Below are 26,599 nucleotides of genomic sequence, written 5' to 3'. Positions count from 1 at the left end.
AACCTCAGCACAATAAATATCAGAAAAGGATGCAACAGAAAAATTGTGATCTTCCCACTACTCTTGGAAATGCAGTCCCATGAGAAATCCATAATATTTTGGTACAAGACAGGAATTAATATACTTGAACTTATGTACTTAAGTGTTACGTCAGAAGAAATGTCAGTAATACAATTTGGTGAGGATATTGCATATTCTGTTAGATAAGCTAGTAAGTCCACTAACAAAGTTTGTGTATTTCTTTATGCATTTTTTAATATCTTGAATTAGGTTATTAACCTAACAGAACTGCTCTTTTTATGAACATGATGAGAATTTCTTTTAGTCAAAAAAAGATAACGGTAAAAATATGCTGAGACAATTGTAACAGTGATTTTGGAATGCTATATTCAGCTCTTGTCATTCTCCTTAACTGTATTTAATAGGAAAAAGCAGATCACAAGGCTGATTATAAGAAAGATTAAAAATGTGGAAAGATTTTCTATGAAAAAAAATGAAAAAAGAGGTTAATTTAAATGTGATGAAGAGAAAAACTACAACAAATATAATGAAAGAAATTGTTAAATAGTGTGATCTACAGTACCAAGCATTCTATTGTAACTTCTAATAACACAAACCAAAAATGATTTATTGAACTTAATGGCTAAACTTCACAACTCGTTGTTTTGAGATATGACATCAAGAACTTAAGGTGGCTCAAAAAAGCAGTGTTTAAATGTATATGAAAAATTTTCCTAGCAATAATACAGATAGAAGTGATTAGATGTAACTTCGTTCATATACATTGCAATGATTGTATATCATGAAGTGCAAGTTGTTATGGAATAATTCAGACCAAAAGTAGAAGGGGGGGGAATTTTATTCCTTGCCTGAGGATATATTTAATGGTTTTTAAATATTACCGTGATCTAACCAGGCAAAAGTTGTAAATAATTTTTTTTTATTAAAGACCGGTTGAAGTGTTTCCTTTTTTGTTTTGCTTCTGAGGGAAGTGACAAATGAAAGGATCATCAATATACTCAGCAGCTGATGTACTTGTTTAATGGGAAAGATGGATCCAGATTGTATTCCACTGAAAAAAAAGTGGAACAGATTAAGCCAGAGAGGCAGAGAGGCTTTCAGCAGGGTGACAGAAGCAGATGGCATTAAGATGGGTTCTAGTTACTCAGCTCCTCCTTTGTTTTGGCTTTGCCAGAAGTGGCAGCTTAGAGAACATTTCAGAAACATTTCACTAGGCTTATATAATTTCGAGAAGTTCAAATTTTCCCGTAAAAAAAACAACTTCAGAAAAATAATGATAAAATACTTCTGATTCTAATCGCATCCAGACAAACCTTGCATGTTCTCACAGTCTGTTCGAGCGTAAAACATATAGCTCAATTAACCATATCATTTATATCTTGAAACAAAGAACTCATGTTTTTGTCATAGAGAAGGTAAGAAAATGCTTACTTCAACAGAAAATTATTTGACTTGCTGTTTGTTGTTGTGTAACTTCTTAGTTCCAAGTAAATCTTGTTCATTATCAGTCAAGATACTGAGATATATGTAGGATTATTTTGCTTTTCTATAGCAACCATGTGATGCTATATCACTTCCATTCTAAGTTATTGGTTCCTGGCAGTTGCAGAAGATACAATAGTTGGGGTGTTTACATTTAGAAATGTCACTGGCAGACAAAAAATTGGATAGTGCTGTTGTGTACGAATATAAATTATATTGAGTTCAATTCCAACAAGAGAACAAAAACATTGCAACTCAATACTCTTCTTCTCAATTTTTCCTTTTTAATATTCGTCTTGTGGGAGCAAGCAAATACACTTTCTGGATTAATCCTCTTCAAGAAACAAAGAGGGATAAGCCTTGTCCACTTAGTTAGTTACGAGAGAATTCATTTTCTTTCTAAACTTTTGACATGCCTCCAAAAATCAATCCTAATAAATGTCAAGGAACATGGAGATAGAGGATGTTTGTCTGTGATCAATTTTTATGTGACAAAACACTGAAATGGTGAGAAATTAATTTCTTTAGTAAGATAAGTCACTCTGAGAGAGAGGTCGGTGTTCTAAATAGTCTATATTTGTATAAAATTGCATCATTTACTTCATAAAAAGAAAAGACTAGTGGTAGTCATTACTTATCTATCATAGTCTTACATATGCTCTGTTTTTCGTTTTCATTTTACACATAATCTTTTCCCAATGGTTTATTCAAATTTTAAGCTGATTTGCAGTACTCAAACTATCACACTGTGTATTTGAATTACTTTAATATGGAAAATTCAAAAATTGAAGAGAAAGCATTATTTTTCCTTTGGTGTCATTTTTCTGTCTGTACAGTTCTCTGTGTTCGACACTTCACCAGTTTTGGATCAGAACTGATAGAAACTCATAAACCATAGGGCGAGAAGGATAATCCCAAAGCAATCTATTGATATTCAGTAAGAATTATGAAAGAGAAGAAAAGTAAGTAAAAAGGAGTTGATAAATTTACTTGATAATTTTGTGATCGTGCTTTGGTTCAGAGAATCACAAACTTTTTAACATGAAATAACGTTAGACATCCCTTTTCATCTATAATTTCTCTCAAAATGAAGCTCCAATATTTTTCTCCTTAAACTGCAATATTCTTTTATTTCCAGTGATTAAGTTTATATTATTGCCTTTGCTCTAATTCCTCCCATGAATTTGCCAGAAGTTTGGAATCAGAAAAGGCTTCTCATATTTTCATACACGGTGTTTTGCTATGCAGAAAATTTTGGGATGTCAAGTAGTTTTATTCTTCATCTTGTTAAAATTGTATGGTCTAGAGAACAAGAAGTTCTCTTCCAAAGAGGACATTTAATATAAGATAAATTAATTGCTTCCTGGAATGTAATCTAGTTTTCTTCATTAACAGACTGAGATTTAGTTAGAGTCAGGCTAAGTGCATCCCACCACTCAGAACTGGGTAGAGGTAAACATTTTTTAGCCAGCTTCTCTGAAACAGAAAAGTTGGAATCAGCTACCAGAAGCAGTTTTTCAAGGATTATTCATTTCAAATAACATTTTTACTTTATAAATCTTAAAAAGAAATCTTGAGAAGAATCAATATAAATTAAAAATAAATACAATAAAAATATAAATAAATAAATAATAGTAAAAAATGAATATCCATTTCAGATAAATCCTAGGGCTTTTTTGATTTAGAAAACTTAACAAAAGCCTTTACTGTAGGACAACACTAAGGTTAAAAGAAAAAACAACTAGCATTTTCAAACAACTTGTCTCTAATACCTTTAAATTGTTTCAAGAAAATATTAAATATAGTCCCTTAGCAGTACTGCATCCCATGCTTGATGTGGAAATTTCAATTTTATCATCATGCAGCAGATTCAATACCAGACTGTGAATTGTTGTTTTCTTCAGGCTGTTGTACACTACTCTTATGATATAACCGGTCTTTTGGGAGCGGCTTCTTGCTTCAGGAAGTTTTATACTATGCCATTTGTCTTGGAGGAAGTGGAAGGTGTACATCTTTCCAGATGTTCCCTGGATCCAAAGATTCCCCCTGATGTATTTTCATTGATTCCGTGGTTGCATTAAGTCTTGCAGGAATCTTTGTTTCATGAACGTACTGTCCTTTAATGCTTATGTTGGAGACTGTTCATTCTTTTCTGGCTTTGTGGCTACTCTGCTTTTATGGCATGACTACATTTTCAGAATATCTTGAATGGGCATGTTTTTTCTCTCTCCCATTCTTGTATCATGTTGTGATGTGGTTTAGCTTCAGGAAATAATACCAGTGAAAGTTCTGCTTCCCTTTATTATGTAAAAATCTAGCTTTGAAAGCATTATTGGGGAAAGGATACATTTAAGATGCTTTGATCTGTGTTTCTTGTTTTCTTTGGTTGATTAAAGTTGCTTAAGCAATGCTAGAAAATGCTATATTTCTCAGGGAATATAAATAATTGAATATCCAATAGACTTCTTAGGTTTGAAGAAAGTTATAACATGACCCATTTGGTTCATCTAACAGTAATTTTAAGTAAAGATACCATGAGTTTGCATTAGAAACAAGAAATGAGGGTATGCCCTGGTCTTCAAGGAGGCGCTAACAGTGGCTGTTTGGCATTAACCAAGCAATTTCCATTATTACAATGCTATTAAAATTGTTCCTTGTGAAGCCTTGAAGGAGTTTTAAAACAGAAATAGAGTTTTAAAACAGAAATAGAGTTTTAAGCCTCTGGGGAGGGAAACTTTTATGAAGGGACATGATGTTTCCTTTCTCTCAGTCATCTTCAAACCTCTAGAACACTCTGTGAAATAATTAAAGCCACAGTTTACAGAATTGCAGAGTACTAACACAACTGAGGATGGAAAAGTTCTTTAGAGATTATCAAAATAGAGAGGGGTCCTCTTGAGAAAGTAAAAGGAAAATGCCAAGTTACTTAATGTCTTCTTCACCTCAGTCTTTTCTAGTAACATCACCCTTTATAAATCCCAGACTCCCGAGAGAAAGGGGAAAGTCTGGAGAAAGAGAGACTTAATCTAACTTGAGGAAGATCTGCTTAGAGAACCTTCAAACAAACTGAATGTGCACAAGGCCTGATGGGATGCACCTACGAGAACTGAAGGACCTGATTGATGTCGTTGTGGGGCCACTCTCAATTATCTTCAAAATATCAAAGTGACTACAGAACGTGCCTGAAAACTGACAGAAATCAATTATCAGCCCTTCCTTCAAGAAGGGGAAGAAAGAGGATCTGGGAAACCACAGGAAGGTGATGCAGCAACTAGTCCTGGAAACCATTTGCAGAAGCACCGAGGGCAAGAAGGTGATTTGGGGTAGTCAGCGTGGATTTATTAAGGGGAAATAATGCTTGACCAGCCTGATGCCTTTCTACAATGAGATAACTTGCTTCATGGATGAGGGTGAATGAGAGCAGTGGTTATATGGATTTTAATGAGGCTTTCAACACTGTCTTCCATAACATCTTCATAGCCCAACTGATACGATAAGGGAGAGATAAGTGAACAGTGAGATGGACTGAAACTGGTTGAATAACCAGGTCCAGAAGATTGTAACCAGTGACACAAAATCCAGATGGAGGGCAGCCACTAGTAAGGCAGTGCCCCAGAAGCTGACATTGAGGTCAACATTGTTTAACATCTTTATTAATGGTCTGGATTCTGGCACAAGAGCGTACCCTCAGCAAGTTTGCAAGCAATCCAAAACTGGGAAAAGTGATCAATACATTACCTGTTTTTTCTGCCATTCAAAGCAACCATGTCAAGCAGGAGAAATGGTCGATGGGAACCTCTCAAATTTAAATGAAGGGAAATGTAAAATTCTGCACCTGTGGAGGAATAGCCTTAAGCATAAGCATGTACCCAGTGCTGATTGGCTGGAAAGTAGATTTACTGGAAAGCAGCTTTACTGGAAAGGCCCACAGGGCCCTGGTGAACAACAAATTAAACACGAGCCAACAGCCTCTTGAGCTGTATTAGGAAGAGAAGGAAAGGCTCAGAGGGATCTTCTCATGGTGTATGTAGTAAGGTGAAGTAAAGACATGAAGATGCAACCAGAATCATCTTGGTGGCATTGAGAGGGAAAAAAAGACACAATACGTGCAAACTGATATACAGGAATTTCTGCTTAACTTACCTACTATGAAAGTGGTCAGACATTGGAACAGGTTGCCCTCTGGTCCAGATTGTCCGTCCTTAGGCAGATTCAAAACCTGGCTGGATGCTGCCCTGAGCAATCTTCTCTAGCTGATCTGCTTTAAGCCACTTCCAGCTTCAAGTCTTTTGTGCCACTTCTGTCTTACCTTCTTAATTGCATCGCAGTACCTCTATTTTTTCCTTCTCTTCTCTTTTATTCCTCCACTTTCTTTTAAAACCCTTTCTAACTTCCTGGGGTTTGTCTCCCATGTTGTGTACATCTTTTACAAGGCTTGGATTTGCCCATTTTTTTGTGTATGAGGCCTTGCTGCTCTATATATCTTCCAATGAAGCATGAAGTAAGCTTTCTGGCAGAACACAGCTCCATAATGTGCTGCCTGTGCCCAATGATGTAGTGTACCATCAAGCTGTGAATGGCTGATGAAGACTACAGCAGCCTCACTGCTCCAGTTAATTGTTTGTTCAAGTTCCAAAACAGAGCTGACACCTGTGAAAACTTGGCTTGTGTTTGTCAACACACATGCATCATCTATAAAGGCCTTGTTGATGTTTAATAGAAAAGATTCATCCGTGGAAAATCTGTTATGTACTTGCCACTATCAGGTGTTTTAAAAATAAAGAGAGATTGCAGCACAAGAAGATATCATTCCTTCCAAATTACAGTACGTCTGCCTTTTGACAAAGAGGCATAAAAATGGTATCGGTGACTGATCAGTGCTATTTTAGCTGCCTAAGACTTAAAACTCACAGCATGAACAGTAAGAAAGAGAATTATTCGACTGATTTAGTCTGTAAAATCATCTTCCATAGTGTTACCTCCCAGTGCATTCAAATAGTCAAATAACTCGTTTACCTAGGAACTTTTCATTACTTAGCTAATTTATTACTGTGTCAATAACTCCTTTATTATCTCAGCTCCACAATTATTTATTTTAGATATATTAAGGTTAAGGAAAACAATACAGAACTGAAAATTCCGAGGTGCAGAAAAGATAAGAGAATAAATATTTTTCTCAGCAAACCCAATGACAACTAAAAAAGCTTTTTTTGTTGTTCCGTAACTGTTCATCAAAAGAAATAGAGTGAACCTGCGCTTACTTACTGAATAAATCAATGATCTGGATGAGTAGATTGAGTGCTCCCTTAGTAAGTTTGTAGATGGCATCAACTTGGGCAAAAGCGTTGATCTACTTGAGGGCAGGAAGGTTCTGTAGAGTGATCTGGACAGGCTGGAGCAATGGTCCAATGCAAATTGTATGAGATTCAACAATACCAAGTGCCAGGTCCTGCACTTCAGTCACAATAACCCTGTATGATGCTACAGGGTTGGGGAAATGTGGCTGTAAACTGCCTGGTGGAAAAGGACCTGGGGGTGCTGGTTGATAGTTGGCCAAACATGAGCCAGCAGAGTGCCCAAGTGGCCAAGAAGGTCAGCAGCATCCTGGCTTGTGTGAAAAATAATGTGGCCAGCAGGAGTAGGGAAGTGATTGTGCCCCTGTGTTTGGTGCTGTAAGGCCACACCATGAATCCGGTGTTCAGTTTTGGGCTTCTAAGTACAAGATATTGAGCTGCGGAAGGGTGCACAGAGGATGGCAACAAGGCTGGTAAAAGGTCTGGAACATATGTCTTATGAAGAGCTGACAAGGGTCCTGAGATTGTTTAGCCTGGAGAGGAGGAGGTTGAGGGGAAACCTTCTTGCTCTCTAAAACTACCTAAAAGAAGTTGCAGTGATGTGGGTGCTGGTGTCTTCTCCCAAGTAACAAGTGATAAGATGAGAAGAAATGGCCCCAGGTTGCACCAGGGAAGGTTTAGATTGGATATCAGAAAAAATATCTTTACTGAAAGAGTGATCAAACTTTGGAACAGGCTGCCCAAGGAAGTGATAGAGTTTCCTTCCCTGGAGGTCTTCAAAAAATATGTAGATGTGGCACTTCGCAGTGTGGTTGAGTAGGCATCATGGTGTTGGACTGGCAGTTGGACTGGATGATCTTTGAGGTGTTTTCCAACCTTAAAGATTCTATGATTCTCTATTTCCACTGAAGCAAGCATATTGCTGTCAGCATTCCTTAACAGTCCCTCAAGGGCAGGCTTGCGTATTCTTTAAGCTTTATAAGAGAAATTCTTCATCTTCTCTTTTGGTGTTTCAAACTCTTCTGCTGTCAGGAAATCTTAGAAGTGTGAACCAAAACTTAAACCAATGCAACTACGCAGTCCGAGACCAAAAGTAGCCTGAAACAAAATTCCATAAGCTGTTACCCACTCCATTCATCTCCGTCAGAGTTGTGGAATTAGGCATTTTTCTGCGATGGAACATAATGGAATTTTCTGTTATGATGTTTGTAGCTTTCTTTAGCCTAATACTCAATGTGAATTAGTTACAGTATTTCTACAGGGAACAATAGAATCTCGTTCTCCATTTTTTGTGTTTACTTTTTTTCTGTGCAGCTGCAGCAAGCAACACTGTTTCCTGTTTGACAGACAGCAAAATTGTATTTTTGAATTTCAGACTATAGAAGAGACTGTGCATTCTCAGAGGAAACTTTTAATAACTAGCAATAACTATACGCATTTTGGTCATCCAATGAAAGGAGGAAGTGTTGAAGTGTTAAATCATGTGGAGTTTAAGAATCCTGACTTATGGAAGAAATATCTTTTTTATTTTTTTTATAAATTATTTAAAAAACAAAAGCAAATATTCAGATCATGAATATGTTTTCCTACCTGGCACAATTACAGCAGATAAAAGATGCTCAGTATAACTGGAAAGGCACTGATCATGCTATATAGAATGTTTATAGGAACAGTCTCATATTTTGATAACACTGCTTACTTTTCTGATAATTGTAGATTGCATTTTCCATTCTTGCTTTTCTCCTGAGGGATCTTTTTTTTTTTAAGAAATGATGCCTTCTAATTTTAATTTCAGATTTTAGAATATTTTAACGCACCTGCTTATTCTCCTCTGCTTATTACCTGTTATTTTTATCCATTTTTAAAAGCATTAATAAAATTTCAGACAAATCTACCAGACCAGGTATAGAAATAAGCATAAGAAGAATAAGATATTAATTAATATAAGATAACATATAATAATATATAATATAATATAATATAATATAATATAATATAATATAATATAATATATATAATTAATAATATAATATAATTAATATAATATATAATAATAATTAATATAAGATTAATTCCATTGTTCTTTTTTTCTTATTTTGCTACAGAACTAATTAAGCTAAATTTCTAAGTTGACTTAAATTGTAAAAAATGAGTGTTTCAAATCTTAAGTTTATATATGTGATTCTCTTTTTAGGGGTAGGTATATGGACTATACCAGTCACAGGTAGAATAGAACAGAGGTAAGTATAGAATAGGAATTATCTGAGAGTAAATCTTTCCATTATATACATAAAGCACCTCGGAGGTGCTTTTTCCTGTATGGCAGTATAGGTGATTATGTTCCTAAATTCAGCACTTGAATTTTGATACCTAAAATAGATTGAATGACATGGACCTTCCCATTTATATGTGAAGGGAAGTCAGCCCCATAACTTTCATAACTTTAATCCCTGGCACTATAAGTGTTACATTAGCATCCAGCGCTTGTAATCAAATAAAAGTAATTTATTTCCTTAGTGAAACAGTCAACTTAAAAATCCATAGTATGGCTATACTAATGTGAGGTTTGTCATATAATAGATTTTTGGAAAGTTCACACTTCTTAAGACAATCAAATGAAATTACATTTGTGTTTTTCAGAATGAATCTCTGCATAGCAGTTGTCAGGACATTTCGCACTCCATTGACACAATGTGCAAAGGGTGGAAAACAAAAAAAAAGATGCTTTGAATTGTTTCAATAGCTATTTCTATCCACTGGAACGAGCTTTCATTATTTTTCTTCATGTGTTGATGATGCATGTAATATCATAATGAAAAAAACACTAAGCTTTAGGCAAGAGTCCAGCCTACTCTTTTTAACATTGTTTACTTTCATGGGAATTTGTGAGTACAGTAGTAAAGCACGAAGTAACTGATAAGGCAATGAAGCTGATATTTTTTTTCGGTTTCTCCAATGGAACTGTTCTGTAGTTTAGATAATTATATGAGCATGCACCACCAGACTTCATTGTCCATCAAACAGCTGTTAACTGCCTTTTTGAGTCAGAAATACTGCGCGTGAGCATAGAAAAGAGATTGTTCCCTTGTTGCATGTGGCCCGTTCTTAAAGAACACTTAACTGCTCAGCAGCATCGTGTTTTTCAGAGACATTCCTTCCATGGGTAGAATATAAAAGCTGCTCAGCCTTTCCCAATACCCTCATTCTGCACCAAATATGCAAATTATTCCATTATCAGGGAGCAGTTTCACGTAAGTTTGAAAGTCACTATATTAATTGTAGTCTTTATGTAATGCTGTATCACTGAATGATTTGTGATTTTCTCCCTGATGAAGAAGCAGTTGAAAGTGGAGTGTTTTGCTAAGGAAGTGAACAATGTAGTGTATATAGAAAATGTTATGCTGCTTAAGTGGCTGCTGACAAGGATAAGAACATCTGTAGCTGCTAATCCCCAAGGAATATATAAGATGGAAAAGTGCGAAAAAAATGCAATATGAAGAGACTGACAGGAAAATATTAAAAGATTCTGTAGAGCTGTAATATGAACTAGAATGCATTTGGCGTTTGAATAGGGCAATTATTTGGCAAATTAAATGTAAAATCATTTCAGTTTCTGCAGTTTGACATGATTCACAAGCATGGATGAGAGTTAGAAAGGAACATATTTTTTGTCATAGTGATGTTTTCTCCATGTATCATTTCACACTTAATTTAACTTATTATTGATCTTCTGCCTTTCTTCTGAGTCATTTTTTGTTACCTCTTATTTTGTCTGATGGCAATGCCATAGAAGCATTGTGCTAGCATGGTGTGTGCTATGTCACACCAACAGTAACTTGGACACAGAGCAGCAGTGTCAAAACAAATGTGAAAATCATCATAACTGCAACCAATAGAAAATGATATGGAAATAACCTTTCCCTTTAAAAACAACAACAGAAAAAAAAGCCACAAAAAGCCCCAAATAGCCACAAGTTACAGTTTAGGAAATATTAAAAGGAAAGGTGTAAAACAGTAATTGTACCTAAAATAGTACAACTAGCACATCCAAGTGTTGAACTAACATAGTGTTTGTAGGTAAACAAAGTTTCAGAGTATGTGACTTTAAAAAGCTCTTCTGAACATGTTGAGATTGGTATAACTCAGGTATCATGCCTTTTATTTTCTTTTTTATCTCTTTTTTTTTTTTTTTTTGCTTTTCAGGTTGGTGTAACAGTGTTTCCTCTATTTTACTCTTCTGTCTTGGTTTGCATCCTTTTCAATTTGCATCATGTAGAACAGACTTCCTCTGTCACCAGAGGATTATTTGTACAGTTTTTTTCTTCAGTTCAATCTCAGAAAAACTTCCACTTTCTTTTTTCATTGTGAGATTGCAGTTATGTATATTTGCAAGTTCCTTCAACTTCAAAGTGAAACGCAATATTGCATTCCCAACTCATATTTATTGATACTTAAGACACATGGATACATACTAACCCAGGTCTTGATTTGTGGACTTTACGACAAGGGTTTTATCTACTTTTGTCTTCTCAATCAAGATATTATTACCTAATATTGACTTGGTCAACTGTGACATGCTGTCTGCTCCCCTCAGGACGTGACTTTTATTGAGTATAAAGTAAACACGGATGAAATTCAATGTAAAATAAATAATGAGCTACGATATAACACTACTTTAGACAAGGTCATTTTATACTGAGGATTTTACGTTTCTTTTTATAGTTAAGATACTTACATTAACAATACTACGAAAAAGTATGACCAGTCTTTCTTTTACCACATGTAACACAGCAGTACTATATAGAGAACCTCTGGGTAAAAAATACTCAAATACTAATGACCATAATATTTCGTTTTGAAGATCTAGCACAAAAATTTGAGATGAGAGAGTAATATCAGAGGAAGTTTAGGATCCGGTCTGTATATAGTTGAATCACAATATTAAAAAAGTACCTGTTGCCTGATTACAAGATCTTCTTCTACTGCAGAAAGGATAGGTATGTTCCAAGGAGTGGAAAACAACCAAATTTCTGTCCTCATCTAAAATTTCGTGCTGTTGCCATGGGGTAGGAAAAATTGTGATTGTCTTGGAAGCTTCATTTCCTCTGCCTTCTGCTTGGAACAGTGTAATCTAAAAAAAGAATTAACTTGTGAGCAGACAATAGTGAGAAGGACCATTTAATTAAGAAAGTCAGTGAGAAGAAAAGGGTTGCAAAAGTTATTTGAAGTCCTGTAGGGAGCTACTCCCTAGAGTGAGTGAGATGAAGAAGAAGGAATCTTTATAGTTTCTTGGACGGTTTGGAAAGACTGCTTTTAGGGAGGTTACTATGAATTTTTACAAAGACAAAATTGTAAGATCAAATCAGAACTGGGTCAAGAATTTCTATAAAACTCAGGCTATACTATATAGCATATACATGTATCAATGCTTGATTCTAGCACATTTAGAGTTCATTTAAGTATAAAATTACACTATTTGCAGCAGACATACAACCAGTACGTACATGATAGAAAAAAGCAAAATACTGCAAACATTACAAATGCACAGCATCTAACTATATAACTATATACTAGAGAAAACTATAACTATATACTATATATAACTATATACTAGAGAAAACTTGATATTAGCATGTTATGCACATTCTACTCTCCAAAAGAGTGGAATACAGAAATCTGAAACTGAAACACATTAATAATTGAAAAAAAATCATTACATTCATAGGAAAGTACCATGCCAAATTAAATTAAGTGAATCAATGAATATCTTGTATGATTATGTTATTTCATTTTATTATTTTATTCTTTTATTCTCTTTGTAAAAACAGAATTTACTTCAGCTGATGAAGTGAATATCCTTGATTTATTCACTTTTTTCCTTGAACTGTTTGAAGTTCAGACATTACATGAAGGTGTATCTTCACTTAAACTTAACTACTAGTCAAGCATTTTCTGTGGACATGAGTCAAACTGTTTAACTGGGTGAATTCAAACACTGAGATATTTGCTGAACTGTGCACTGAATAGATTATTGTTTACGTAGCATACTGATTATGAACACTTTGGTAAAAACCTACAATTTAAGATAATAACCTATTATTTAGAGAATTCAATCCAGTAACGAGCAATTCCAAGTCTTTCAGAATATTGCAATTTTGAGATAATTGCATATGAAGCGAGGCAGTAGGTTCTACAAAATATATTTTAAAAAATCCTTAAAAATTAACTATAACTTTTCTCTGATTCCCTGACTCCTCTCATAAACAGAAGATCTACCCTATGATTATGAAAGCAGAACCATATGTATGAACCTCCTCAAGTCATCTTAGGTACAGTATTCTGAGATTTTACTTGTGTCAAATTCTGGTTCAAAATATATAGGAAGAAAAACAGGCTAAACAGCAGAAAAAAAGGAAGAATTTTATGAGGAAAAGAAAAAGGGGATCCTTGTCTGAAAGTTCTTGGAACTTCTTTCCTGTTTCTCCCAGGGTATTAGTTGAAACCGATTTTAATGACTCCGTCAAACAAAAGAGTCCATCTCTTAATGAACATCCTCTCTTGTCTAGGAAGAATAGATATGATACATATGAGTTCTGACACAAAATAACCCCTGAGACTGTGCCTGTTAACTCTTCATCTAACAAATTTAAAAAATCAACTATTACCACCTTCAAGATAGTTCCCTTCTGAGTTGACACACAGGTGCATAAGATGCTGCCGATGTTCAAAGAAATTCCACAGATCTTTTCTGAAGGACAGTTGAGGATCTCCATTATTTTTACCTTCACATCTTCTACCAACAAAAAAAAGCTTCCTTTGAGCACTGATTTGATCTTTGGGAAGAGGGAGACAGGTCTGGCCAACAGAGTGGGTACTCAAACACATTGATGATGTTGTCAGACAAAGTGTTGTGGACTAGCTCATTGCAGTGCTATGTTAATTTATTTCTTTGTTCATGATGGGAAGCCTAAAAATGCAGATTTATCTTTAGCTCCTTGTTCCCTAACTTCACCAGATGGCTTGAGGAACTTCCTTAAGCATCTTTCATAACCAGACTTCCCTTTTATATATAGATACACAGCCTGAAGGCTACAATAGCTTCAGCTCATCTAACCCTTCATCAAAATTTACTTTCTGTTTGATTTGAAACTGCTACCTGTGATCTATTGGTCAATGGTAAATAGGTCAAAGTTATCAGATTTTACTACTAAGTATATTAAAAATGGAGATATTCAGAATTCATATAAATATTATAAAAAGGATAAGATAGGAAACATAGCATAAGATAATTAAACACATGAGTTAAGATATTATTTTCAATTGTGTTTATCCACAATTAAATCAATTTTAATTCTGGACCCGAGCAAGATTTCATAATTTAAGTTGGATTTTCAGTATTTCTGATACCACTTAGTTGTCCTTCCTTCAGAATTCTATACTGTATCACGAAACTGCAGAACAGTTGAGGCTGGAAGGGACCTCTGGACGTCATCTGGTCCAAGCTCCCTGCTCAAGCAGGGTTACCCAAAGAAGGTTGCCCATGACTGTGTCTAGATGTCTTTTGAATACCTCCATGGATGGAGACTCCACAACCCCCTTGACCAATCTGTGCCAGTGCTTGGTGACTCTAATAGTGAAAAACATTGGGTGGCATCCACTGCTGTTCGGTTTGTGCCCATGGTCCCTCGCCCTGTCACTAGTCACCACTGAAAACAACCTGGCTCCATCTTCTTTCCATGTATTCTTCAGTTATTTGGATGCATTGATGAGATCTGCCTGAGCCTTCTCTTTTCTAGGGTAAACAGTCACAGCTTTCACAGAATCACAGAATCACAGAATCACCAGGTTGGAAAGGACCCACTGGATCATCGAGTCCAACCATTCCTAACACTCCCTAAACCATGTCCCCAGGCACTTCATCCACCCGTTCCTTAAACACCTCCAGGGAAGGTGACTCGACCCCCTCCCTGGGCAGCTTCTGCCAGTGCCCGATGACTCTTTCTCGGTATATGAAATCGTATCGACAGCTGGTTCAACAGATGAACACAGATATAAAAAGACTTCATTCACATAAACACAAGGTTCACCAACAGCCTCATTCTGTTCCCCTCTTGGGCTAATAGGGATGAAAACCCATTAGCTGAAAATATATGTATAGGTACAGTGTGTATCCCTCCAGGAGCTGGACTCAGACTGTGGCTGCCCCTGAATCCTAGCTCCCACGGTGACTGGCATTGGGTACACAAAGCTGCAGCTCCACTCCAGTTATTGATACTCAGACCTACAGAAATACGCAGAAGGATACAGACACATGAGTGATGCTCCCTGTAACTGGCCATAGGCAACCAGTCTATCCTGGATCTCCATGTCTCTCAATTGCTTCATGCAGATATACATGCATACAAGTTTCCCCAAGTGGTCCAGTGTCATAGTATCGTAGTATCGTAATATCGTAGTATCGTAGTACCGTAGTATCATAGAATAGTTTGGGTTGGAAGGGATCTTAAAGATCACCCAGTTCCAACCCCCCCGCCACGGGCAGGGACACCTCCCACTGGATCAGGCTGCCCAAGGTCCATCCAACTTGGCCTTGAACCACTCCAGGGATGGGGCAGCCACAGCTTCCCTGGGCAACCTGGGCCAGTGTCTCACCACTCTCATGGTGAAGAAATTCTTCCTAATGTCCAGTCTAAATCTGCCCCTCTCCAGTTTATACCCATCCCCCCCCCCCATCCTATTCCCACAAACCTTTATGAATAGCCCCTCTCCAGCTTCCCTGTAGCCCCTTCAGGTACTGGAAGGTTGCTATAAGATCTCCTCTGAGTCTCGTCTCTTCTCTTCTCTTCTCTTCTCTTCTCTTCTCTTCTCTTCTCTTCTCTTCTCTTCTCTTCTCAGAATTTTTTGGTTTTAAGTTCATTACTTAGTAAAGCAATATATATGTTGTTTTTTACATGTAACAAAAGATCACTTCTCATGAGTTAAGTTAAATATGAAGTATGATGGTTTAAATTAACTCATTAAAATTATCTTACATTTTTGGTCAAAAGAATGGGACAAATACATTAAGAAATTAATATATTAATTGAAGAAAGAAGACACCGAATTCAACTCTATTCTGCATGCACCAAATCTTTTTCTATTTTAAACACCTTGAAAATAAAAGAGCTGAAGAAAATATTGGGTTTGAATCTGACTTCTTTATCTTCTTCCATGCAACAAGCACTCAATTAAATCAGAGGCTTTTCTATCCAAAAAACTGCCAATTTACCTTCATAAAGGATTACTATGATATACATCAAAGTATCTATGTAATAATGAATATCTTAATGGAATTGTTCCAGAACAATAACAAGAGGATATCATCTAAATCTAAGATGATCCAAATATTGTTAAATACTGTCAGGTGTTACCATGAAAAATCAAAGAGATTAGTAAATAGAATTATTTGATTAACACAAATGTTTTCTGTCCAATTGGTTATTGCGACTTCTTAAAGGAAGGATGAAATAGTTGTGTTCTAACAGGTCAGCTAAAAAACATTGTATTACAGAAATATTATATTTAGATTTATCTCAGTGAAAAGTCTCGAGGAACAAACCTGTAAAAATCTGTAACAAACAAACATAAAACTCAGAAAAAAAAAAGGTGAAACTCTTAAGAATAAAAAAGTCATTATGAAGATGTCCATTTGTGACTGGAAATTATCTTTGACATCCATATATCAGCTTGGAAAACAGGCAAAATTCTAATTTCCCTCAGAAACACATTTCGGGTCACAATCTGAATTATAATTTTAGTTTCAGGTGGAAATTTTCATTTATTATAAATCTGTAAGAAGTTTATCATTAATAAAGAGTGATGCTGTCAATTTAGGCGATACTTACTGATTTACTATCTTAATTACTGCTTTGCTATCTACATAAGCTAGTTATTTTTTCCAGCAAAATGAAGAAGTTATTACGGGAAAATGAAGTAAAGTCTGTTCTTTATCTTGTATCATAATCCCGAAATATAAAAAAATGTATTCTTTTCAACTCCCACTCCTGCACTATATGACTATAGTGATAAATTAGGAGATGAGAAAAAAAAATAATCATTTTTCTATTTAATTGAGCACTTACAGGGATAAAATACTTCAATAATTAAATGTTAGAATAGGGCTTTGAATTCTGATTCTGAGGGTGAGATTTTAAGTGGCCTCAAACCCATTATTTCCTAGCTAAGCGCTGATCTAATTAGCTGTATTTCCACTTCATTTTATTTATTCTCTTCACCTTTTTTCTGTAATAGATTTTAGTCCATTTTCTACCATTCCTTTACCGCTTCTGACAGTCACACCATGCAAGCATATAGTAGGAAGCTCTGATAAATCTACATGTCAGTGTAGAGGGATGCTTATGTGTGATGTATTTACTTATCATAGGGAAGTGTCTGCTACACGGAACACAAAGTGTTTTTATTGTAGATGTTACTATACTTTTTTCATTGTAACTTCTACATCAAACTTTAAAAGTATCTTTCATCTTACGTTGTCAAACCAATGTGGAAATGTTTGAGAAAAAGACGTCTACAGCCTACAGGTAAATAAGAGGATGAAAGCAATTAAAAAGAAACTAAACCCAAATATTCCTTTTCAGCATTCCCAGCAACCGAAATAAAATCATCGCTTTTATATTAACCTAAGGATGACACTAACCTGATTTTCTGAATGCATAGCGTAGGAAAAAAATACATTATCCACAGAAAGGAGATCTTACAGTTTTGTTTGGTTTGCAGCACCGTGGGACAAATGTGTCAGAAAGGACAGAAATGTAGCTCCAGCTGAGTAGAGTGTTACAAGCACATAGAGAATTTCAGAAAGCGTTACATGTCCCTGGGTTGAGCTTAAATTAATAAAAGGATTGGCACACAAACAAAGCCAACATTGAAGCGACAAGGGATCACATAAGGTTAATATTGAGAGAACAGGGATATGCACGCATTCCTGTGTGCTGAGCCTGCAGGTTACAGATATATTTGAACACCTTAAAAGATTGAACAAACAAGATATTTTACTGCTGAAAACTGTGGCTGATAACCGCTCATTCATCTCTGATGCACAAAAAATAAATATGATCAGAAGCGTCAAAATTTTTTTCCTTAACACAGTTTAGGATAAAGTAAGTTATGAACTAAAAAGCAATTTATATACCAAAATAAAAATGGATATTTCCTAGGTTCCTGTTGACCTTTGACTAGTAAATTATTTTCTAGACTCACATACACTGTTTACACAAAGCCCACTTATTCACGTATGTAATCATGTATGTAAGTCTTAATCATGCATGTAATCACGTATGTAAGGGTGACTGGCCTGTGATATTAACGTTTCTCCAGGCCTCTGGAACCTCTCCTGTCCTCCAGGATCTTCCAAAGATGATGGAGAGTGATTTAGCAATAACATCAACCAGCTCAATCCCACCATGCCTTTATGCAACACGTACTTTTATATGACTGATTATGAAATGGCTTTAAAAAGTATGTGTTCAAATATATGCAGTGGAACACTCCTTTTTTTTTTGTTTTTTTGAGGACTTTAGTAATAAAATATGACTTGACGCAGATATCTATTGCTATGTTTAAAAATTCACTTCAAATAAATCACATTAAAATGTAATATCCAGGGAATAGCGTTGACCATATAGTAACAGTTAGGAAAAAGGTACCAAAAATTTTTACGCATAGAATCATAAAATCATAGAACAGTTTGGGTTGGAAAGGACCTTAAAGATCATCCAGTTCCAACCCCCCTGCCATGGGCAGGGACACCTCCCACTGGCTCAGGCTGCCCAAGGTCCATCCAACCTGGCCTTGAAAACCTCCAGGGATGGGACAGCCACAGCTTCCCTGGGCAACCTGGGCCAGGGCCTCACCACTCTCATCGTGAAGAAATTCTTCCTAATGTCCAGTCTAAATCTGCCCCTCTCCAGTTTATACCCATTGCCCCTCATCCTATCACCATAAGCCTTTTTCAATAGTTCCTCCCAGCTTCCTTGTAGACCCTTCAGGTACTGGAAGGTCACTCTAAGGTCTCCTCTGAGCCTTCTTTTCTCCAGGTTGAACAACCCCAACTGTCTAAGTCTTTCCTCGTATGGAGGGTTCTCTAGCCCTCCAATCATCTTTGTAGCCTCCTCTGGAGCCATTCCAACAGCTCTGTGTCCTTCTTACATTAAGGATTCCAGAACTGGACACAGTATTCCAGATAAGGTCTCACATACTACTCTAGATGAGGTCTCATCTGGATAGGCCTGTATCTTCCCCAGAGAGAGTGCATAGAAGATGAATCGGATGGCTCATCAGTAGCCTCAGTCCACAGAAAGCTACTGGACAGTAAATGCTGTACTTTAACAGCTCTACATCATCAAACATTTTATACACTAAGGGTTTTCTCTGTCACTGTTCTCATGTCACAAAATCTAAAACCCAAAACCTTAGTCTCTTCTCTGGTTCCAATGCAAGCAGAACATAAATGTGTGACTTATAACCATACAAATAAGCTCTCTACATTCAATTTTCTCTTCAGAAATAGGAAGACTCCATCCATACAGTGTGCTGGGAGCACTGCCTGGCTCACACTCAACTGTTGTCTAGGACAGGCATAAGTTCATGAAACTGTAGAATTGCTTTCTTTGGAAAGCACCCTTGAGGTTGCCCAGGCCGACTCCGTGTTCAGAGTAAGACCATTTTAGTCAGCGTGGTCTAAGAACAAGCGAGTGGGCATGTTACCATCTTTGTAGTTCAAAGTTGTGCAGTGCAGCAGTTATGTCCACCTCCTCAGCTTTCTTATTGGATGAATAATCCATAGTTCCATGGGAAATTTTCTGAAATGTTCTGACAGGACTTGACACATACTTGTAAAACTTCAGACGTTGATACCAACGTCTCCCATGTCATAGAGTAGTTCTCCATTTCCAAAGAAACCAACTAGCAGTTTTCAAGAGCACTAATTTCATCAGCCAGAAATATCCACTCTATCCCTCTTTACTCTGTCTTCTGATAGAAAAACTGTAGACCTGAGCTCTTATCTCTTAGCTGGAGTAGTTAGAACTTACAGCAGGAGAGGTAGATATAATCTCCAGAAATTTATTAGTAATTATTTCTGGTGTGGATAATATTTTTATAATTGTTCCAATTAAAACTTTTAAAATGAGAACTGAGTAATGCTATCAAGATGTTTTGTGGATTCCAGGGCACTCTTATAATTCTGTAGTTAGTAGAGAGATTAAAATTGCTGTCCTTTGATTTATTGCAGTATGACATATAGATCTGAAATAGCTTAATAATTTGTCAGTAACACTAACCGTACCAATTACATCTCAAATGTGCATGAAGGATAAATAAACCAACAATCTTGTTCCATTTTGCAAAAGTAAGTAAAATGGCTGATTTATTTAAGGTATATAAAAATGGAGATATCATTGTGTGGCTAACATTTCCTGAATTTTAATAGAGGTCAGATAATGGATCTGTGAAAATGCCACTATCATCTATGCAGAAAAAAATGAACATAACGCCAAGTGGTTACTTGGGGTCGCTGTGACAATCACTTAGTATGTGTCAAAGACCAAATCCTAGTGTAACTAGGATGATAACTACACGGGACTAGGAGTCTAGGAGCTTTGAAGGCAGAAAAAAGTCATTTTAGTTATAGCTAAACTGTAGAACTAAAAAAGAGTTATTCTGTCCCCACTTTCTCCTGCCACAGGAGGGTTTACTTAGCTCATTTGTGTGCATCTGTATTGCATCCTCAACACTAGCCATTAAAAACATGCCTCTCTGACAGAGATATTTCATTTACTTTTTGCACTCCTCCTTCTATAGAGCACAAACCTTTACCAGTTCTGCTCTTATTATCTATAATTTTTTTTTAATGTTAACATTCACGTAAGTGAACAGAAATTGTATATAAATACATTGAATAAGAATGCTCTCTGTTTTAACACTTGAAGCCAACTCAAATATCTGGACTCGCAATATTCCTCCTGTAACTTCAGTTCAGTTATTCACTCCTTAGTCAAGCTCAGGCTTCATTATTAGGGTATATTTACATTAATGTTTAGTTAGACAAATTTGTACTTTTCAACATATCATATTTTTCCACAAGGAATTTATGTAGTAAAATGAGAAAAATAAATCCATCCATTCTGACTTTTAGACCTTAGCTGACAGCATTAAACTCAGTCTCCTTCAGTCTCATAGTCCAATATGAGAAGTTAAGGGGATAAATGACAGATAAAATTATAGGATCAAATGGATCAACAGACTATTAATATTCTACTACATTTCTGCTTGTATTTTAGCTGCAAAATAAAATCTAGGTAATATTTAAAGATATCAACCAATATTCATTGTGAAGTCTGAGAATATTCAGTTACAAATTAATTTATTGCAAAGTAAAATGAATTATTCTTTGGAGAGTTACAATTTATGTACCAAATATACCATTCTCAAACACTTCCACTAACAAAGCAAAAATACATGAAATTTGCAAACATTGATAATGTTATAAATGACTTTTTTTTTGTAAAGTCAAAGATTTATTACAAAAGAATATGTTTACTTTGTTAGCATATTCAGCGTTTTTTTACCGTGCTTGCAATTTTTCTTATGTGGTAAATGTTATCATTGGATCTAAAGTATAGTAATATGAGAAAATTAAACTGCATCATAAAAAAGATAACAAATAACATTAGAACTTTTAGAAGTAATATGAACATGAAAATATATTTACATAAGTAGATAACCTGTCTGCATTACCAAAGTTTATTCATTTAACCAGTACTTTTGATTAAAAATTGCCGAAGCAGTACCAGGAATCTATAGTCCACTGGTTTCCTAATCATCTGCTCGTTCTCCTTATTTACAAAATTAGGCTCCCTGAGGCTGAATTTTATTTAGTTTCATGACTATATTATTCACTGTCCTTGTCTAACATCTAGCTTAATGTTTAGGGTCTTTGTCTGGCATGAACTAGCTATGACAAAATTGTATTTCCTGAAGTTGAGTTGAGATTCGAGGCCTTTTCCTAATGTCTTGGCGAATGTTCAAAAGTGAAAACTGAAAGGTATTAACACCGTAATGGATAAGAGTCTCTTAATGGATTTAAGCAGCATTTTATATGGTTTCTCGACTAATTCTGAAGTGATCACACTCCTAAGCTTCAGCTCAAACAGAAGCTCAAACTTCTAAGTTGATATACCAGTTTCTATGGATGTGCAAGAGCCTGTCCATAAGCACAGCGGTGACTTTGCTGTCCAAAATGAAGATAAGCATCTCAAAGCTTGACACCTCTGGGTAACACATGGGCTTTCTTCAGCCTAAGTATTTGCTTTCCACCTGACGCCACTTCATAAGCGACAGTTGGAGGTCCAAATAAGTCCCTGAGGACTTTTTTTTTAGGTCAAATGAATGTACTAGATAGTCACAGAAGATTAAAAAGCTTCCACATTAAATACTTGCTTCCAAAACAGCTAAAAGTAATAGAAAGGAACTTCAAGGGGAACGAAATTGTATACAAATTTCTGTTATGGTTCCTATTAAAAAGAGATTTAAAACCAGGTCTACGGAGTCTCAGATGGCAGCCATAATCCTAAGTTAATGCCATGGGAACAGAAACTGAAAACTATGCATTTGGACAAAATTTCAGTCTTCTTCATGCCTGAATTTCCATCCCTCTGTTTAGCATTTCTGATTGTTGGAATTAATATTTAGGTGTTTGTTTGTATAGCTTCTATATTTGCCTGCTTTCCCAGCATGTTGTACAGATGATTTAACTACAATTTACTACTGCATATTCTACTGTCAGAAAGACACCTGAAAGTGAGAATCACACCATTCAAATCATAACTTTTAGTTCATTTTATGACCTAGCTTTTAATCTCTGTGTTCTTAAATTCCCCATCTGCAGAACAGTGATAACTGTAGTTGCCTATCCCGTAAAGTGGGAGTAAGGGTAGGTATGCAAAAGTGCAAAGATACTGTGGTTAAGTACCAGATACAGAGAGCTATAGAAAATAAAGACATTCCAAAGGCAAAGGTCCTACATTGATGAGAAAAAACAGATCACGGACAGTCAGATTTAAGAAACAATACAGATTTAGGAATCAATACAGATTTAGGAATCTACTCTGACGTATATTCCAAGACTGGAATTTAAGAGAGTAATGGTAACACTTTCATGCAAGAGCTTATCTATGAAGTAGTCTCAGTGCTTGCCTACATTTTTAATAACACTGCAACATGTTTAAATTAACACAGTAATAAAATATAAATATCTTTTGAAAAATAGCAAAGGCAAAAAAAAAAAGGAAAAAAGAATAGGAAACATCTATCCCTTTCATCTACCTACAATACCTTTTTTTCTAGCAACAGGTCAGTCCATAGAAGAAGAAAATGCAGTTTTTCTTAACAGCTAGGAAGTGGTAGTTATGAAGTTTTTATTATGATAAATTCAAATTCATTGAAAAAGAAATCTTTGCAGTCTTTTGAAATTAATACATTTTGTATTTCATCTCTATGTAAACAAAATCCTAGGAAAAATCAAATTCATGTACAAATGAAAACTTGTCTTTCCTGAATCTCAACAAGTACTATATCCCATCTTTTAGCTTTTTACTGTCAGTGAATTTGTTATCCAGTTTCCCACAACTCTGGATCACACTACAAAATAACTGTTACAGTCAGGATGGGAGGTAAAATATGTATTTCAGTCTCCCCTGCTGATGTTTCCCTGTTGTATAAAGCTTTTTAATATTTATTGAAAGAAATTATTTATCACAAATCAGTTGTCCCTAGTCTTAAAAATTTACTTCATGAAAGATAAGACAAGAAAAGACATTAGATTCTCCATCATTTTGCTCAACAATTCCTCTGGCAGAACTCTGTTCCAAATGAAGTGGCAATGCTGTTTATTGGGGGTGGCTTTTAGTGTCATGTTTTGAAATATCCCGTGTCACATCTAAGATACTTCAAAAAAATGGCCTTGTGACCAAACGGTTATACTTGCCAGTAGGCAAGACAGACAGCTTTAAATTCACTTTTCTCATCAAATTGAACTGTTATGTATATGGTCCATAAAAATCTCAATTTTTGTGTGAAAATGAATTAATAAGAATTCTGAAAAAAAAAGTGCTGTAACTAATAGCACTTCCAGATAATAACCAGAATGAATTAACCAATGAAGTGGAAAACTACCACGTAGATAAAGTAACACCGTGCACGGAAGAGCTGACATCGTACTTAGATCTATGAGCCTTAAACAAGGCAATCAAGTGAAAAATTTAACAGGTGCCTAAATTTGTGATGTAACAAATGGATTAACTGATATCAGCATTTTAAGCGCTCTGAATAGCTCTTAAGGGTACTGCCTGGAGAAATGTCAGTGTTAAAGCACATTTATTACCTCACTGGGGAGATATAGATTCACTCAGTTACCCTTTGATTTTTGAGCCCAGTAGCTTATACAGAAAGACAGACATTATATAAATTATATATTTTAAATGGTTTCACCTTGGTGAGATTTTGTCAAGATGGCATTTTAGCTGTTTGACCTGTCAATGAATTTCAAAACAGGAAATTACTTTAACATTGAAGGAGAAAAAGAAATTGATCATGAGGAAAACATCAGAATCTTGAATTTAATTTGGATTTTTCTGGCGGTTATGTTTGCTTGATTGTTATATTCATAGTGACTAGAAGGAAATCAGGTTTTTTAATATTTTTTTTTTATTTTTTTGTGCCATAAACTCTTGGCTCAATTTAGTCTTAGTGGTTCCACTGAGGTAGTACCACATTTATTTATTCGAAACTTTGTCAAGTAGTTTTTGAAGTAATTTGGGGGGGGAAATAAAATAATAGACATATTTTCTGACACTCTCTACACTTTTAAAGTGCTAATTTAATTAAGATATTTTCCTAAATTGGGCTCCACCTTTAAATGTTTAGGACAGGCCTTGAGAGATTAAATTGCCAAAATTTGACAATTACAGTCACTAAAATGTAAAGGATTAAAGCAAAACGTATTGCTTGTAAGGACAGAAAATCAATTGAGTGAGGACTGATACTAACAAATGAAAGCCTACCTACTTCCAAATGAATGAGTAAAGCTAAAGGAAATTATTTGATCAAAACCCTAACTGGAAAAATGTTCAAACTTCAAAAATACAATTCTTGTCACAGAGAAAGACAGGATAGTAACTATTCCAATAAATGGAATACTTTCCAGGGTTTAAAGACACAGGTTCAGGATGGCATAAGTCATGGAGCAAGGTAAAGTCATAAGGAACGCTAACAATTATCATCATGGGCAAAACAGGCTTGACTTGGGGAAAATTAATTTATTTGTCAGTTAAAATACGTTTCAATAATGGCAAACAAAGACCAAAACTCAAACAACATCTTACTTCCACCCCCACACTTTTCCCAGGCTCAGCTTCACTCTTTCATTCCTGACTCCTCCCCAATCAATGCAGTGGGAATGAGGAGTGGGGAGTTGTGGTCAGTCCGTAAAAGATCCTCTCTGCCACTCCCTCCTCCTCACAGTTTTCCGCTGCTCCCACATGAGTTTTCCCATGGACTGTAGTCCGACTGTATCAGACGTATTGTCAGAGAGTCACATCATATTACAGAAATTATTTTTTTTAATGATGATTTCGGTGCTAAGGTGATACAAATTTATACTGGAACATCTGACAACAAGATTATTCACTTTAAATTATGTTACATACATGCTTATCGTTCTCTGACATAGGCTGCTGACTACCAAGATCTGCCTTTAAAAATATTTGGTAACATTTAATAGTTCTATTAAATTAAATTAAATTATATGTACTAAATTTTGATTTTTTGAGGCAATTAAGAATTGTTGAGGTCAAACGTGCAAGGCCTGCCTTCAGAGTAGGACAGCAAAGGTTTTTGGACCTTTCTGCAGGAATAATAATCAGAAAACATAGTGACAATGAAATGACAGCTTAGAAAAATGGAAAAATAGCAACAAAGAAATGAAAATGAATATGAAAATGAAAATGAAAATTGCTCTTCATTTATACAGGTAAAAAGGAGAGCGTAGATGGGATAAATTTAAAGTACCTCAAATTACTTTAAATGGTCCCTGAGATTTAAATGAAAATTTAGCCTTATTACATTTTACATCCATATAAACAGTCAGTACAAAGTATCTTCTTCCTTATTGTGCTTTACCAGTAATAATATGGTTAGTGATTATGTTGTTATAATGTGTGGGTAAAACTGGTGTATAGCTTCTTTTTTCATCTTATCTCAAAGCTGAAGGCACAGACAATGACATACCGGGTCGATTTAGGTGCTATTGTAGGAAATAGTGAAAGGAAACAGCATTGGCAGAAGATGAAGCAGTGAAACTTTTTACAAAGCAGCAGAAGTCGGGAAGAACAATATTCTTGATGGATCAAAAGTGATAAAGGGCTTGATATTACAGTATTTACCTTTCATTACCTGTCAGAGAAAGTGAGATGTATAAAAGTATGTTTTTTAGGAGAATTTCAGAGTCACAAAATTAAGGGTGATAGCAGAATTGTTTAAATATAAATTAAGGTAAATGACAGAAAAGAAGGTTTGAGCATGGCCTCAAAACTATGGAACAGATGGAAATGAAATAGTAAGATTTAGACTGTTTGCTTACTTTTCTTTTAACATTTCTCTGGTCTTAATAGGACTTCAAAAACTCCCTTAGGAACATTGTACTGGAAAAAATCCAGAGGAAAATAAAAAGCATCAGATCTTTAATC

The sequence above is a fragment of the Cuculus canorus genome, chromosome 3 (assembly GCF_017976375.1).
Source record: "Cuculus canorus isolate bCucCan1 chromosome 3, bCucCan1.pri, whole genome shotgun sequence".
NCBI lineage: Eukaryota > Metazoa > Chordata > Aves > Cuculiformes > Cuculidae > Cuculus > Cuculus canorus.
The sequence above is the reverse complement of the archived record's forward strand: the minus strand, read 5'-3'. Positions refer to the sequence as shown.